Source organism: Misgurnus anguillicaudatus, chromosome 7 (assembly GCF_027580225.2).
Source record: "Misgurnus anguillicaudatus chromosome 7, ASM2758022v2, whole genome shotgun sequence".
Classification (NCBI taxonomy): Eukaryota; Metazoa; Chordata; class Actinopteri; order Cypriniformes; family Cobitidae; genus Misgurnus; species Misgurnus anguillicaudatus.
Genome location: NC_073343.2, coordinates 23970930 through 23987043, shown reverse-complemented (window position 1 = coordinate 23987043; position 16114 = coordinate 23970930). Strand labels below are relative to the sequence as shown.

The 16114-nt window shown below is 39.2% G+C and overlaps 1 long non-coding RNA gene across 1 annotated transcript; it reads left to right on the top strand.

Moving 5' to 3' along the window:
- Window positions 1-795: 795 nt before the first annotated feature.
- On the top strand, window positions 796-2767 carry LOC141365193 (uncharacterized). Its single transcript, XR_012370368.1, has 3 exons — window positions 796-1268; window positions 1793-1917; window positions 2298-2767. It is a non-coding gene; the product is annotated as an uncharacterized lncRNA (long non-coding RNA).
- The last annotated feature ends 13347 nt before the right edge of the window (window positions 2768-16114 follow it).

The following is a 16114-nucleotide window of genomic DNA, read 5'->3' as shown; positions in this document are numbered from 1 at the left end:
TAATGCGTACGGAGCCCCTGAGGGGACATGGAGAAAAAATTAAATAAAGTCTAGTTTCGCGTGCGCACGTGAAACCATCGCGTTTAGTTTCGTGTGCGTACGTGAAATATCGGGCACGAACGTAAAAAACTATCGCGTGCACACGCAATAGTTTCGTGTGCACACGCAATAGTTTTTTACGTGTGTGCACGAAACTAAACTTTAAAAAAAATTCAGCACATGAAGGTTTCGCGTAAGCACATGATAGTTTCACGCGAGCACGCGAAAGTTACACGTGAGCACGCGAAAGTTACACCTGAGCACGCGAAAGTTTTACGTGACACATGAAACTAAACTTAATTTTTTTTTACTCCAATGTCACCTTAGGGGCTCGGTAAATGGGTTACTTCAGAAAAGTAATATTATTACTTGTAATGCGTTAAGCCCGATTTATAGTCGTGTGTAAGTAGGCTATCCGTAGCCTGTGCGTAGTCAAGTTGAGGATTGATTTATCTCAAACTGCAATAAAAGTCACTGTTTATTTACTTCCATCATTGCTGGTCTTCTCAAATCATACACAACAAGTTGTTGTTTCTTCTTAGTTTGTGGGTTAAACTTGCCAAGCTTCTTCTTCTTTTACGGTCGCGCTGCTACTATGGTTACACGCATGGATACTGCCTACCAGCGGTCTGCGCGTGTGTTTGCACGTCGACGCGGACGACGATGCAAAAGTATAAATGAAAACCGATGCGGAACCTACGCCGTAGGACCTACGCACAACTATAACCGTCCCTTTACCCTCAACACTGGAACCAGGGGCGGACTGGCCATCGGGAGTTCCGGGAGCAATCCCGAACGGCCGGTCCATTTCAGGCCGAACCGGCCGGAGGTCAAAAAGTTTTTTTTTTAATGCCTGACCAGGCGCTCAGCTGCAGCGGAACGCTGTGTCTGTTTCAGACCGGGCCAAACCAATTCTTCAAATCTTGAGGGGAGATAAGAGCGGCCCCTCCCAACTTGGACTGATCCTCGGTTTTCCTCACATCCGATTGGCTCAAAGGCGCCGATCAAAAGAGTTTACTTTTGGTCAGGTTTGGATTCGTGTGAATGCAACATAGACACGACGGTAAAAATTGCGAAAAGAAGAGAAAGAAATGGGTGGGGCCTAAAACATAAAAATGTTGGCACAAGAGGCAGCTAAATGCGCCAAATTAACAGACCTTTTTCGCGGTCAAAAGGACGCTGTGGCAGGAGGTGCAGATGAGGAAGGACCAGCAGCATGGACAGGACAGGTGCACAATTAGTGATGCATCTATTATACACTGAAATCATTTATATTTGCATTTAAATATAGGCATATATAAGGGATAATGTAGAGCGAGGCGGTTGTTATAGCGAATACAACCCCGACAGGCTTATCAGGACCCCACGCAAAGCGGAGCTTGGTTGTATTCGCTATAAGAACCGCCTCGCTCTACATTATCCCGCTTATGAAATTGATGAAATAGCCTGCGTGCGTATTTTGGCAACAGAAGTGGTGTTGTTCCCCAATGGTTTTAACGTGTTAGCAACTCAGTAAGTTTATCAAAACAGTTTCCCAGCATCAAAATGTCTGGTAATTGCGTTTGGTTGCACTAATAATATACTAATACGTATATATGGTCACTTTATATTTGGCCATCTGCTAACGTCTTCTATTCACTCCACTATAGTACACGGATCTGGTAGCTGTGTTGAAAAACTTGATAAAGTCAACTTTTAAATATATATTTCTCTGTCTGTGTTGCTTCACTACTGGTTCTTGTCTGTATATTAGCTGTTAAGGTCACTGATGGAGAGAGACAGGTTGATGATGACTCTTGCAGTCATATTGATGAGGAGGAGGAAGGAAAGCAGAACAAGAGGAGGAGGAGAATGGAACCAGTACAAAAACAGTGATGGGTCAGTGTGCAGGGCTGGGTAGGCAATAATTTTCCCTGCTGGAAAAACCAGCATACCAGCAAGACCAGCATATGTTGTGTTTTGGTGCTGGTATGCTGGTGACCACCAGCTAAACCAGCATCAAACCAGCATAGACCAGCATAATTCCCATGCTGGTTTGATGCTGTTTTTTTTCAGCAGGGTAGGCATATCAATCAATCAAAGCTTTATTAAGGACACACAAATAGAAAAATACAGCACATTATTACATATTTACATATAGGATAAAATGCAATAGTTCCACTTACTAGATTATAACCTGACTTAAGCACAGATTGAATTAAAAAAAGGAATTATTCTTAGTCATATTTATTACTGATGTTCTTCTCATGCATATGTAGCTGTACAATCAGTAAGCAGAGGCAGGGTCCAGCACAGGGGAAGTGGAGCCAGGGAGAGTTGAAAGTGAGTACGTACACACACAATCTCTATTTTATAGGACTATATTGTAGTTTTTGATTATCTGAGTGGGTATGTGTGAGTAATTGTAACAATTTTATCACTCCAACTGACTGTACACATGACATGCTGGTAGTTAGCAGTATACTGTGACTTATGTGTTCGAGATTAGGTTTTGCTGACCTGATTGTGTTTAGTGCAGTGGTGACTTGCTTATACAACCTGAGGAGGCAGGTGTTATCCTAAAGTTTCTTTTAGGTCTTCAGCATAATCTGATTCTCTTCAAGTTCATACCATAAAAACACTACTAGAATTAAAATAACTGCAAAAAATCCTGCTCGTGCACCAAGGGCACTTGCGTAAAAGGCCTCTCCATCTTAAAGTCCCGGGCTGAATTTCAGTCCCAGTACGTCCCTGACTGGAACTCACTGTCTCTAAACATCTATAGCAGTGTCAATTATAACCAAAATACAGAATCAATGTATTTTACAGGCACGTTCACATATATTTTTGTATACATTTTTATGGGCCTGTAACAGGCCATTAGTGAGGTACAACACTCATGGGTTCAGGCGAGGAACAAATAAGAATAATTAGTTAATTAGTAAAGAGCAGCCTCTGGGCCTTTCTGAGCAGTGCTGTAGACCTCCTCTCCTTTAAAACAGCCGCTCTGAAACATTACCTGTCACGCTCTCAAGTATTTTCACACACACATTTTCACGCTCATCGGCACAAAAAGTCACTAATCACAGCCTCCCACTAAAGGATATGCATGGACCCACTTGCGCGTTCAGGCGACGCAGGGCCAGGTATGTGTACAGGGACATGTTTTTGCTGCCGTGCTCCCCAGGCCATTACGGTTGACTGTGAGTGAGGAAAGAATGGATCTATGTGAAAATGTAAGTGTGACATGATTGTCAAGCATACTCGAAAGTCGAAATCCCTGGATTTTACTCACCAATGAGTCGTGAACACACATATATTGCAGTGAGGAGCTATTACTGCAGCACCCAGGGATACTCAAACCAGTGACCTTTGGGTTACAAGTCTGATTCTCTAACCACTAGGCTACAAATGCATACACTGTACCTTTATTGAAACATGTGGATGTACAAAGGTCTCGAGCTTGAAGAACAACAGATTGATAAACAAATCACCAAACAAATATAACATTAGCTCACAACAATGCACACTTGCCATCAAGCTATATAATTAATTCTTTATTTATGGGGTAAATACAGAAAGCATTGATCTGTTCTCGTCCACTGCTGAGCACCACCAATATATGCAGTGGAAGGATATCTTTTTCTGTTTTCTACTTGAATTTAGCTTAAACTGCATTTTTATATTGAATTCCGCCTATTCTACAAGTCTGTATAGCCTATTCAGCCTGTCCTTATGTTGGGTCTACTGTCTCGAAGATCAGACAACCTCAGTCTGCAGACGGAAAGATGAGCTATAGGCAGCTCGGAGGCAAAAGTGCTTACATCATCAGTTATTGCGTGGCCTGCCTGTAGAGGGCAGTGTTAATGTTAAACACGGTGAAGAAAGTGATAGAGAGAGAAAGCAAGAGCGAGAGGATAAAATAGAGAAGTTGCCGGCTGCTCCCACGCCACTAGGATTTCTGGCATTCTTGGCAGCCTTGCGCAGCTTCAGTCACTCCTGAAAAATTCTGTCCCCGCAAACCCTAACAATATTTTTCCTCCACCCAGAGGGGCTTAATTCATCATCCAGTCACACATGTTTAAAGGCTGAATGAATCTGTTGCTGAAAATTATGCTTGGACTATATCAAAGTTTTGGGCCAAGGTTTTGTGCTGTCATGGAGTGAGACAAAGTGAAACGATAAAATAGATTTATATCTGCACAAAATATATAAATACACACAGAGTTTAGATTTCTTTAATAACTTGGTTGTTTCTCCTAGACAGCAGTACAACATAATACAAATTTCATTATGCCGTATATCAATATTTTCTCTCGCATTAAAGGTCACGTTCTTCCTGATACCATTTTTTAAACCCTAGTTAGTGTGTAATGTTGCTATAATAGCATAAATAATACCTGTAAAATGATAAAGCTCAAAGTTCACTGCCAGGCGATATATTTTCTTCAATAGAATTCCTCTTTAAAAGCCTACAACGAACGGCCGGTTTGGACAACAGCCCTCTATTTCCTGCTTTAATGACGTCAGTAAAACAGTTCGTTGACTAAACTCCGCCCACAGGAATACGTCACCAGCTTTGGCTCAAACGGCTCTGCTAAGCTAAGCTGCTATCGAATCACAGCACATTAAACAAACTACACAATCAGAACTCGATACGTATTTCTGAAGGAGGGACTTCACATAACAAGGAAGACATCAACCTTTTTTGAGGACAGTGAAAACAGCACTATACAGATAAGTAAATTGTGTGAAAAATACTGCGTTTTTTTACACGTGAAACATGAACACATGTTATATTGCCCACTATAAACACAATCAAAGCTTTAAAATCACAGACAGAACTTTAAGAAATGATTATAAAATAACAACAGACATAAACAGTCAAGTGCTCATTTCATGACAAACAAAATGTATACTGCGTTTATTAACTTACATCGTCTTGACAATTGATGTTAAGTATATACATAGTGAACACAGCTATGTTGATGACAGAACATGAATTCAGAGCGCATTAGGCATTTACCACATCATGCTTAACATCTTGCCAGAGGCAAAATATGAACTTCTCATGCTGAGGGTTTTTGTACTTATTAAAAAAACTTGGCGCCTTGGCAGAGAAGAGAGAATGCCACCCCCTCACGCCCTGTTTGGACACGCTTCTGTCAGCTGTTGTTTCTTAAACAGAGCTATGGGAGACAGAGCTTGTTTTCTTTATTTATTTGAACTGTCCACAGCTGAGAACGTGAAGCAGGGCGGTCTTTCCCAAATGTTTTTGTGTTATGTACGCACACTACTGTCACATCAGTAAGGCTCAAGGGACTAACACACTAAACCAGAAATACATTTTGCTTAGCTTGTACTGGATTTACAGTAAAGCTAAAATCGGCAACTTTTGCCTCTATATTGCCATCTCTGTTTAAAACCTGGCCTGGTTTCACAGACAAGGCTTAGCTAAAACCAGGACTATGCCTTAGTTAAATTAAGATGCCTGAGCATATTTTATAAACACGCCTTCGATAAAGACTTTACTGGTGTGTATCAATGTTGCAACCCAATGGCACTGGCACATTGTCAGTGCAAGTTATTTTCTGTTGAGACAGCTTCGTGTCTTGGTCTAGCCTTAAAGGAAAACACCACAGTTTTTCAATATTTTACTATGTTCTTACCTTAACTTAGAAAAATGAATACATACCTATCTTTTTCAATTTGGGCACTTAATCTTTGTACAGCGCGTTGTGAATGTGTTAGCATTTAGCCTAGCCCCATTCATTCCTTGGGATCCAAACAGGGATGAATTTAGAAGCCACTCGTTTTCCCTATTTAAAGACACGAGTAATTATGGTGGCACAAAATAAAACATGGCAATTTTTAAACGGATAAAAAAAATGAAAACGATATAGTCAGGAGTGATGATGTTACTGCACGCCAAGGTCGAAGTGCTGCAAACTAAGTGCCCTTCCGCCATACATTATAGTTCTCATTTTTATCTGCTTCAAAATTGCCACCTTTTTTTGTGCCAACATACTCGTGTAACTACTCATGTAACAGTCTTTAAATAGGGAAACCATGGAAGTGTTGGTGGCTTCTAAATTCATCCCTGTTTGGATCCTAAGGAATGAATGGAGCTAGGCTAAATGCTAAAACATTTACGACAGGCTGTATTAAGATGAAGTGCACACATTGAAAAAAGATAGGTATGTATTAATTTGTCTAAGTTGAGGTAAGAACATAATAAAATATTGAAAAAACGGTGGTGTTTACCTTTAAGCCTTGTCTGTGAAACCGGTGGTACATGTACTGAAAAATATTCCTGGGAAATCCGAACCGACAGATCAATGTAATTATTATTATATGCTTACTATTGCTTATCGTTTTACGTACTTGATCAATGTTTATTTTTAACCAAAAAAGTTATAAAGTGTAAAGGGTGTAATATCTGAACCACTTGCAGAGTGAAACCCAATTTCTCAAACATAATGTTTTTGTAATAAGACTTCTGAACTTGTTTGTCTTTCATACATTTCACAGTTTGGGGGGGCAATCCAAAAGAAACTTTTTTGTGAGAAAAACATCAAATTTATTTATAAATCAAATCCAGATAAGACATTTGAGAAAGAGACATTAGCAGTTTTAAATGGGTGGATTTAGAAAAGCTCAAGTATGAAGCGCAACGGGTAACAAAACAGGTACAAAAAAGCTAAAAAATCGAAATCTTTCCAAGTACCCCTTGAACCTGCTTAAGTGCCCCCTTGGGTAGATATCCACAACTGCAGCTGATGAGAACTTTTAAACTGAACGCAAGGGCTTAGGGGAGTACAAAAGTGGAAAACTCAAACTGTGTGTGTATATGTGTGTGATGGAAAGATGCATAAGCAGAGAGCATGAAAGATAGAGAGAAAAAGATCAAGTGTGCAAAGGAAGATAGGGCAAACTTCTTTAATCAGTCGCTTCCGACCGCAGGAAGCACCTGCAATCCATCTCATATGGTTGGGCTGGGACTGCTACAGGCTTTAGAGAGACAGCCTTGTTTCTCAGAGAACTCTTAATGAATTGATTCATTGAATGATTGTAGCAGGCTGTATTTGTCACAGGTGTTCTAGATGTAATGTGCAAGTAACGCCAGTGGCAATGTTAGACTTAGACACAACTTTAACATTGCCACTCGGCAAGTATTTCACGCTCTGAGAGACGTCTGGGGAGAAAAGGTGAAGGTTTGTTGTATTGCAATATATCCAGTCTGTTCAAAAGCAACAATACAATGCACAAAATGAAGTATTCTAGGTGATTTAAGGGATAAAATAAGGTGGTCTAATCTGGGTATGTCTGAAACCATAAAAGGAGAGCCAGCAGGTCTACTCCAAACCTCATAAAGTACACAGAGGATTAACAAATGCAACATCCGTCAAAGATAAGCTTGGACAGTGATGTGTTCTGCAACAGTTACCACAACTTTCAAGCCTTTTGATGCAGGACTTTATTTACCTTCCATCTAAAAGATAGGAGAAACATCTCCTCAAATCCTCTTTGACAGAATATTTACATATCTCCTTTCTTAGACTAAAACACGGGCCTCTTATTTAGCAGTATAGATGAAAGGGACAACAGACACAGAATAATTCCTGACACATGATCCTTTGACAGCCATCAGTATCTATAATCCCAAAACTGAGTATCAGACATTGATAAAGAAGATCTCATGAACTGCGAAGAGAGACGGCCTATAAGTCAAGCGTACAGGGCCTGAAGCAAAAGTGAGGGCTGAACTCAACATCTTCAACGACCCTTTTAACCGTTGCCTGGTTGATTTCTTACAATTTGTGCTTATAAGCCGTTTGAAGCCTCACCAACACAAGCAGACGAGATCAACAAGAGCGAAACTAACCATACAGTCTCCCGTAGAGGCTGGAATGGTAAGATCCCGTCGGTCGGCCCTCGGTGCACCACAGCACTGCTTCGGCGTGTGTTTTTATCATTGAGGCCATTAAAATCCCATCATCCACCATAATAACATGTCTGTTTTCTTAGACATGGGTGACCCATCTATCTTCTAAATTTACCATGGACGCTGAATTCAGAAAGGTTTAGATGAGTCGCAAATTGTTTCGTTTGAGGAAAAGTTTAATCCAAAACGTAGATTAAGTAAAAGAATGATTTTTAATAGCTATTTGGAAACTGTATGGGCTCATTTCATCAATAATGGCTGGATTAACGATTAGTTGCTCTATAACCGATTTGGTTGCAAGGGTTAATGAATGCCCAAAGTGGAGGAGGAATGCAAAAACCTTCCCCAGCTGCAGACCCAGAGGTCACAGGTCATGCAACATGTGACTGGATCCTCAGTGGGTGTTCTGATAGGTAGAGGGATGTGATAAAGTGGCACATTTCTTGTAGTGAAAATGAGCTCTTCCAGAGGTGTGCCATTACAGGAAGAAGGGTATACTCAACCGAGCCAGACAAGGTCTTGACTTTGAGATGTTAAAGCTTGTTGAGACACAATCGTAACTTAGCCAGATCATTGAAATAGGATCCTACATTTCTAGTCCAAAGCTATTGATGGTAAAGATAGATCGGAATAGATTACTATGTCTGTTCATAACTTTGGTTTTATGTCTAGCATCCATCAGCTAAGGCATTATATGATAAATGTACAGGATAATCATTTATTTTAAAGGTTAAATTCAGGTTAACTTTTTTAGCAGCATCATTGTGCCCTCATATAACCTCTGGCGCAGCCCAAAACCCAAGGCACGCTCTCGCCTATAAGAATAAAGCCTCCTGAGAAATCTTAAAACTGAGGTAGTTTTCCCTCTTAAAGAAACATGCAGGGCGCCGTATTAAAAAGGTGAAAATGATTTGTGGTCTAAAATGATGGTCAGTAAATTAACTAGTTAAACACTGCCGGCAACACCACCGGTTTATATTTATAAATGATCATGTAACCAAGCAACATGTAACTATCTTCAGAGGTCTTATTATTTCCACCCACAGAAGTCTGTGTGCTCTTGTTAAAGTCCCTCAGCAAACAGACTCTCCTTTCCTTCAGTTCTCTCGAGGGTTAATATGTAATCCTTTACTAAATGAGATTCAGAGGGTATATGGCCCTTATTCTCTCTCTCCTCTCTCCAGAGGCAGAGACCATGGAGGTTTTGTGTAAAGGGAAAAGAGGAGTTGAGGTTAGGGGGAAGGGACTGCTGCCACCCCTCCAAAAAAAAAAATCTTGAAGGATGAGGAGGTGGAGAGAGACGGCAGTCAATTTAGCACCCGCCTCTGCTTATTCCAGAGGTTTGGAGGATTTAACCTGTCTTGATCAAAAACAGCAACTTTTTCTCTTTCTGCAAAGCCCCACCCACCCCTGTTTCTCCTAAAAGACATGAGCCCTGCCTTGGCCCCATGCTGTTTTACGGGGGTGCTGTTTTGCTGGTACCGGGGTCAATAAAGGCAGTGGTTTTATCCTCCACTGACTTCACACTTTCTCTGTGAATTTGAAAAAATATCAAATCCCACCATTCTCACTCATCAGGGGTTCGACAGCTTTCTGCGCTCTCAACTTTGTTCGAAAGAGATGTCGTCAGGAGAGCATGCAGCGAAAAGGCTGCACAACTTTTGCTTAAAAGGATAAAACATCAAATGCGCTGAATCGCTGTTCGTTTCTGTAAACTGTGTAAATAAAACAAAACATCAAAACCTAAGGAGTCTGTCCGTTACTTTCCTTCTGTCTACCTTGACTGATTAGGAATGCTGTTCTTTCGTACACCGTAAATAATGCGGTAATGAAACAGTTATTGTAATCTGATAACACTGACTTTCATTGTAAATCCCTTTGGCATGGCGAGCATTTACCGGTGAAGCGGCACACAAAGCCCATAATCTCCAGCTCATTATACCTGATTCTCCCCACATACACTAATGTGATGACAGTTAGGGCTCTAATTATACAGGCATGAAATACAGAGATTGAGTTTGTGTGTGTGTCTGTTAAAACGTAAGCTTAGTTTGTTATGACTATACACGTGCAGAAACGGGAAAGGTCATTTCATTTAGCGTAACAAGCAAAAGGTGAAGGCGCATGAGAAAAGTATTTTAAATTAGATCCACGCAAAACGCCCTCATTTACATTTAGGCATTTGGCAAACACTTTCATCAAAAGTGACTTGCATTGCATTATAATATAGGCCTACACTATTTTATTAGCATGTGTTCCCTGGGTTCAAATCCATGACCGCCTCACAGCAAGAAGGTCCCTAGTTCAAGCCAAGGATAGGTCAGGTGGCCTATCTATGAGGAGTTTGCTTGTTCTCCCTGTGTCTGCGTGGGTTTACTCCAGATACTCCAGTTTCCACCCACAGGCCAAAAACATGCAGGTTAGGGGAACTGGAGATGTTAAATTGCCCCTCCCACAATGTGTGTATTGATTAACTTGTGTGGATTAACTTCTTTCCATGAAAATAAGTCGGCAGTAATCCTGGAATGGCGTTAAGAATAAATAAACATAGAAACAAATCCATAACCTTTAGCACAGGAGCTAGCTGTTTTGCTAGCTGTGATTTGAATATACACAACTAAAAATGGGAAATTCTTTACATAAAGTAACAAAAACTGTCATTTTATGAAAAAATAATACTATAATTCTTCAAAGAATCCTCCATTTATATAACATAGAAAAATATGATGGTTTAGGACGACAAGGGGTAATTAAATAATGAATAAAAATGCTCTGTAACATACATGTCTATGGACCTAATTTAATATACATTCCATTAAAATGACAAACAAGTGTTATTTCCCCTCATGCTCATTAAGTCTTGTTTTAAACTACTGTAATTATCTTTCTCTCTTCTAATGATGTTCTTTAAGTGCATGCTTATAGGTGCTTTGCATCATAAATGTTGTTTTATAGAATATGGGAGGGAAAGAAAAACTGTGTCTTGTTTAAAGTGACTGGCAGTTGATTGGGCTACATACTCATAATGATGTAAAATATAAGCAACAGGGTACCATTAAACAGAGTAATTAGGCATCATTTTGATTAATTTGGTGTTTAAATTGCCTTTGAGTCGTTGGCATTTGGATTTGAAGGATCAACAAGGACTTTGTTTGGTATTTTTTACTTGGTTTACTATTTCTGCAGCATACACTGTCAGAAGAAAACATACAAATGCTGTCATTGGGATGGTACTCTTTATATATATACACACACACATTCACCTAAAGGATTATTAGGAACACCATACTAATACTGTGTTTGACCCTCTTTCGCCTTCAGAACTGCCTTAATTCTACGTAGCATTGATTCAACAAGATGCTGAAAGCATTCTTTAGAAATGTTGGCCCATATTGAAAGGATAGCATTTTGCAGTTGATGGAGATTTGTGGGATGCACATTCAGGCCACGAAGCTCCCGTTCCACCACATCCAAAGATGGCCATTTTAGTACACTTGACTCATTGTCTCATTGTCATGTTCAAGAAACCAATTTGAAATGATTCGTGCTTTGTGACATGGCGCATTATCCTGCTGGAAGTAGCCATCAGAGGATATGTACATGATGGTCATAAAGGGATAGACATGGTCAGAAACAATGCTCAGGTAGGCCGTGGCATTTAAAAGATGCCCAATTGGCACTAAGGGGCCTAAAGTGTGCCAATAAAACATCCCCCACACCATTACACCACCACCACCAGCCTGCACAGTGGTAACAAGGCATGATGGATCCATGTTCTCATTCTGTTTACACCAAATTCTGACTCTACCATCTGAATGTCTCAACAGAAATCGAGACTCATCAGACTAGGCGACATTTTTCCATTCTTCAACTGTCCAATTTTGGTGAGCTTGTGCAAATTGTAGCCTCTTTTTCCTATTTGTAGTGGAGATGAGTGGTACCCGGTGGGGTCTTCTGCTGTTGTAGCTCATCCGCCTCAAGGTTGTGCGTGTTGTGGCTTCACAAATGCTTTGCTGCATACCTCGGTTGTAACGAGTGGTTATTTCAGTCAAAGTTGCTCTTCTATCAGCTTGAATCAGTCGGCCGATTCTCCTCTGACCACTAGCATCAACAAGGCATTTTCACACACAGGACTGCCACATACTGGATGTTTTTCCCTTTTCACACCATTCTTTGTAAACCCTAGAAATGGTTGTGCGTGAAAATCCCAGTAACTGAGCAGATTGTGAAATACTCAGACCGGCCCGTCTGGCACCAACAACCATGCCACGCTCAAAATAGCTTAAATCACCTTTCTGACATTCAGTTTGGAGTTCAGGAGATTGTCTTGAGGACCACACCGCTAAATACATTGAAGCAACTGCCATGTGATTGGTTGATTAGATAATTGCATTCATGAAAAATTAAACAGGTGTTCCTAATAATCCTTTGGGTAAGTGTATATAAAATGTTCATCATACTGTGTACCACAATGCAGTTCACTGGACTATCTACTTTTAATGAGACAAAATGAACAAAAGTAATATCACTTGCAATTTTACATATAAGGAACTCAGATGCAAGAGCCGCTAAACGCCACTACCGTCAAAAAATTAGATAATGATATAAACTAAATGCTCTTGGCGTGTATTATACGTTGATCAAATACTTTCACTTCAAATCTGCTTAATCCCGGCCTCAGGCAATGCAGAAATACCGTTCTGTTGGGAGAATCCCAATAAAATAACAAAAAATGCTAATTAACAAGAAATCATCTCAGACGCACTTAGAGGGTTTTGCATCTAAGCTTTATGGCCTTGTACACACTGCACACTTTCAGGAGTGACAACCACATTTAAATGCGAGAGTAAATCCCCTAAATGATCGTTCCATGTTTGTACGAAACAAGAATCGCTCCCGAAAATGTGATGATTGAGTTTATGCCATTTCGCATGGTTATCATTGGCTGCTTTGACCAAAATAATATTACAGCATTATGTTTTGCAATAAACCTCCATGCAGTCTTGCAGTGTTGCCATTGTTCGCTGTTTTTTCGTGCAAGATCTGGCAACAATAGTAAGCAAACGCTTTTTGCCACTGACATTTTCTGCAACATGCATACAGAAGACTTTTTCCACTTCTAGGCATTTATTTTTTCAGAAGAGGGTCAATAATACACGTTTAAATACTTCATAAACAACTAGTTGTTCAATTTAGTTCTGTACACACTACGCAGAGTTTCTGTAAATGCAGTTGTCACTACCTGCATTTTGCGAGAGTTAATTTGGTTGTAGATTGCAGTTGTCAGTCCCGTAAATTGCTAAAAGTGTGTGTGTACAGTACAAGATAAATGGTGAAGTGACAATCAAATTTATATGCAGTGTGTACGAGGTCAAAATGTTTCTGCCAAGTGTTTTGTTAAGATATCTTTACAAAACTGATAACTGAATGCACTCTCACAATAAAATTTTAATATGATGAGTTTATGTGACAACAATGTGGCTGTTTTAAACATTTATGGTTGATTAACGCTTTTTATTTCACATACAATTTAATAAAACAGTAGACAGTCTACATTATATTGTGCAGTATTTAGTAAGCAGGAGCTAGTTTACATACTACATCTCTTTTGAAAAAAAGCTGCTTGCATCCATTTTTTTGCATCCATCTCATCTTTGACCTTGAATCTGAATATTGTTGCTGTTGTTACCACAGTTCAAACACACACACAATGTATTCCTAACATTACAAGGACCTTATTTACTTTGCTGCACCCTTAAATTTGCATCAAACTTTTTGCCATTCATTCATACATCTCCATTTAGACATTGTTTAGTGCCATTTGAACTGAGGGAACAGTGTGAAGCGCTAACAATGTAACAAATGTCAGTTTTTTTTAACAATGTTAGCAGAATGTTATTTACATAATGTAGCTAAACTAACACACACACCACACACACACAAACAATTTAAAGTGACTTTGGCTATCTTTTTGAAGTGTGCTCATTTCATGTGCTTGCTTTCTTCTGTTAGAACAGCAGCACAGCATTCAGGTACTGACATTTGTGAAAACACAATGCATCTCACTCTTTTATTTGTTTTCCTCACCTAAGTACTGGAAATGAGCTTCCTCTCCTGCCATTAACCACTGAGCCTTTCACAAATTGTATATCCGTGAAAACAAACCAGACAGTTTCTAGAGAAATCACACATTAGTGTTTATGATAGAGGTGTAGTTTTCCCACAGTTCTCCACCGATGTGCTAGACAATTAAAGTCAATGTATGAAATCCAAAAACAAATGTAGGCTAGAGTATTTATGGAAATATGGTTATGATTGTCACCTCGATTCAAATATTAAAGTGATATTACACAGTGCTTCTATAATACCAGTCCTAAACAACACTTAAAGGGATAGTGCACCCAAAAATGAAAATGTTATTTATCAGCATGAAGGGATTTGGCATTTCATGAAAATTAATGGTGACTATCGTTGTCACCAGGCACCATAAAGATACAATAAATCTTAAGTCATTGTTAATTTCTACTCTACCACTTTTTATATTTGTGTATATTTAAATATGCAGTGTCTTATGATGTCACATTGAGTTTCCTTACCTACTTTATTATGTCTACCTTAACTGATCGCAACATCGGTTCATACATTTTATTCATGCACACATGAATTAATGAGATGAGATAGCTACAGCAGCAAAGGGAATGAAACTTAAACTGTGTCTGTTTCTTGTGTATGTGAAGTTTTAGCACAAAATATCATATAGATGATTTATTATAGCTTAAAATTGCCATTTTTTAGGTGTAAGCAAAAATGTGCTGTTTTTGGGTGTGTCGTGGTTGGATAGTGCAGATTAGGGGGGGGGGATTATCCACTTATGACATCACAAGGGGATCCAAATGTCAATGACCTATTTTTTCACATGCTTGCAGAGAATGGTTTACCAAAACTAAGTTACTGGGTTGATCTTTTTAACATTTTCTAGGTTGATAGAAGCACTGGGGACCAAATTATAGCACTTAAACATAAAAAAGCCAAATTTAAAGATAAGCGGCCCAGAGCAATGTTCAATAATGGGGCTTTCTATATACAGCCCTGATAGTAACTACATACTAGTGATGCACCGATGTATCGGCCGACGATATTAATCGGCCGATATTTGATGAATTTGAAACCATCAGCATATCGGCAATAGCACGAGAAAGGCCGATACCGATTGTTTATTAATTAACTGCATAAAGAAATCCATTATATGTAAAAAATGAGTTAATGTTGTTAATAAAATAAATGCTGAATAGCTAAAACCACCTTTGAAGGTTGTCATGCTGTCTTATTATATTTGTTTTAGCTTAATTTGTGCCTCTCTTATTATGTTGGTCAGTTGAATGTTAATTAGATCCAATCCATGTTCAATAAAAATAATTTGATGCAGAAATAAACTAAATAGCTAATAGACCAACTATATAGTATTGTATACAAGTGTTTAATATCAGTATCGGCATCGGTATCGGCCAGAAGTTGTCTGTTTAAATCGGTATCGATATCAGCCCAAAAAAATCCTATCGGTGCATCCCTACTACATACTTATAAATTCAATGGTGCTATAATTTGTTTTTCTTTTTTGTGTAAAGATTAAAAAAATCTTATTTGCGTTCACAGAAAAAGTAACAACATGAAATGACATGAAGTAAATGATGGCAGGTTTTTAGTTTTTGCAATACATTAAAAGCGTGGTTCGTCTTGGCCATCTGATGTGCTTGCACAAACAGATAAAAACCACATAGCAAATAGAAAATGAAACAAATACAAGTGCACGTCTTTAAAAGACACATGTGCATCTGTGCATCGAGGGGTGCAAAAAGCCCGCAGGGTACACAATCAATATCACATTTTCCATTGCCACCTTCTGGGCTATTGTAAATGACTTGTGTCAAAAGTAATAACAGGTTGAATCAGGAACCTTAGGTTTGCAATTTCATTCATAGGGCTGCAGGCCACACCCACCTCTCCATCCCTTGCACATCAGCCGTTAATAAAAAACTATAGCTCGCTGCAGCACTCAACGGGCAGGCTTATTTCTTATAAATGTTTCCTATAAAAACATAAATGGATGGAAAATAGTGGGTACAGGCTACCTTGCATTATCTTCTTTGTGTG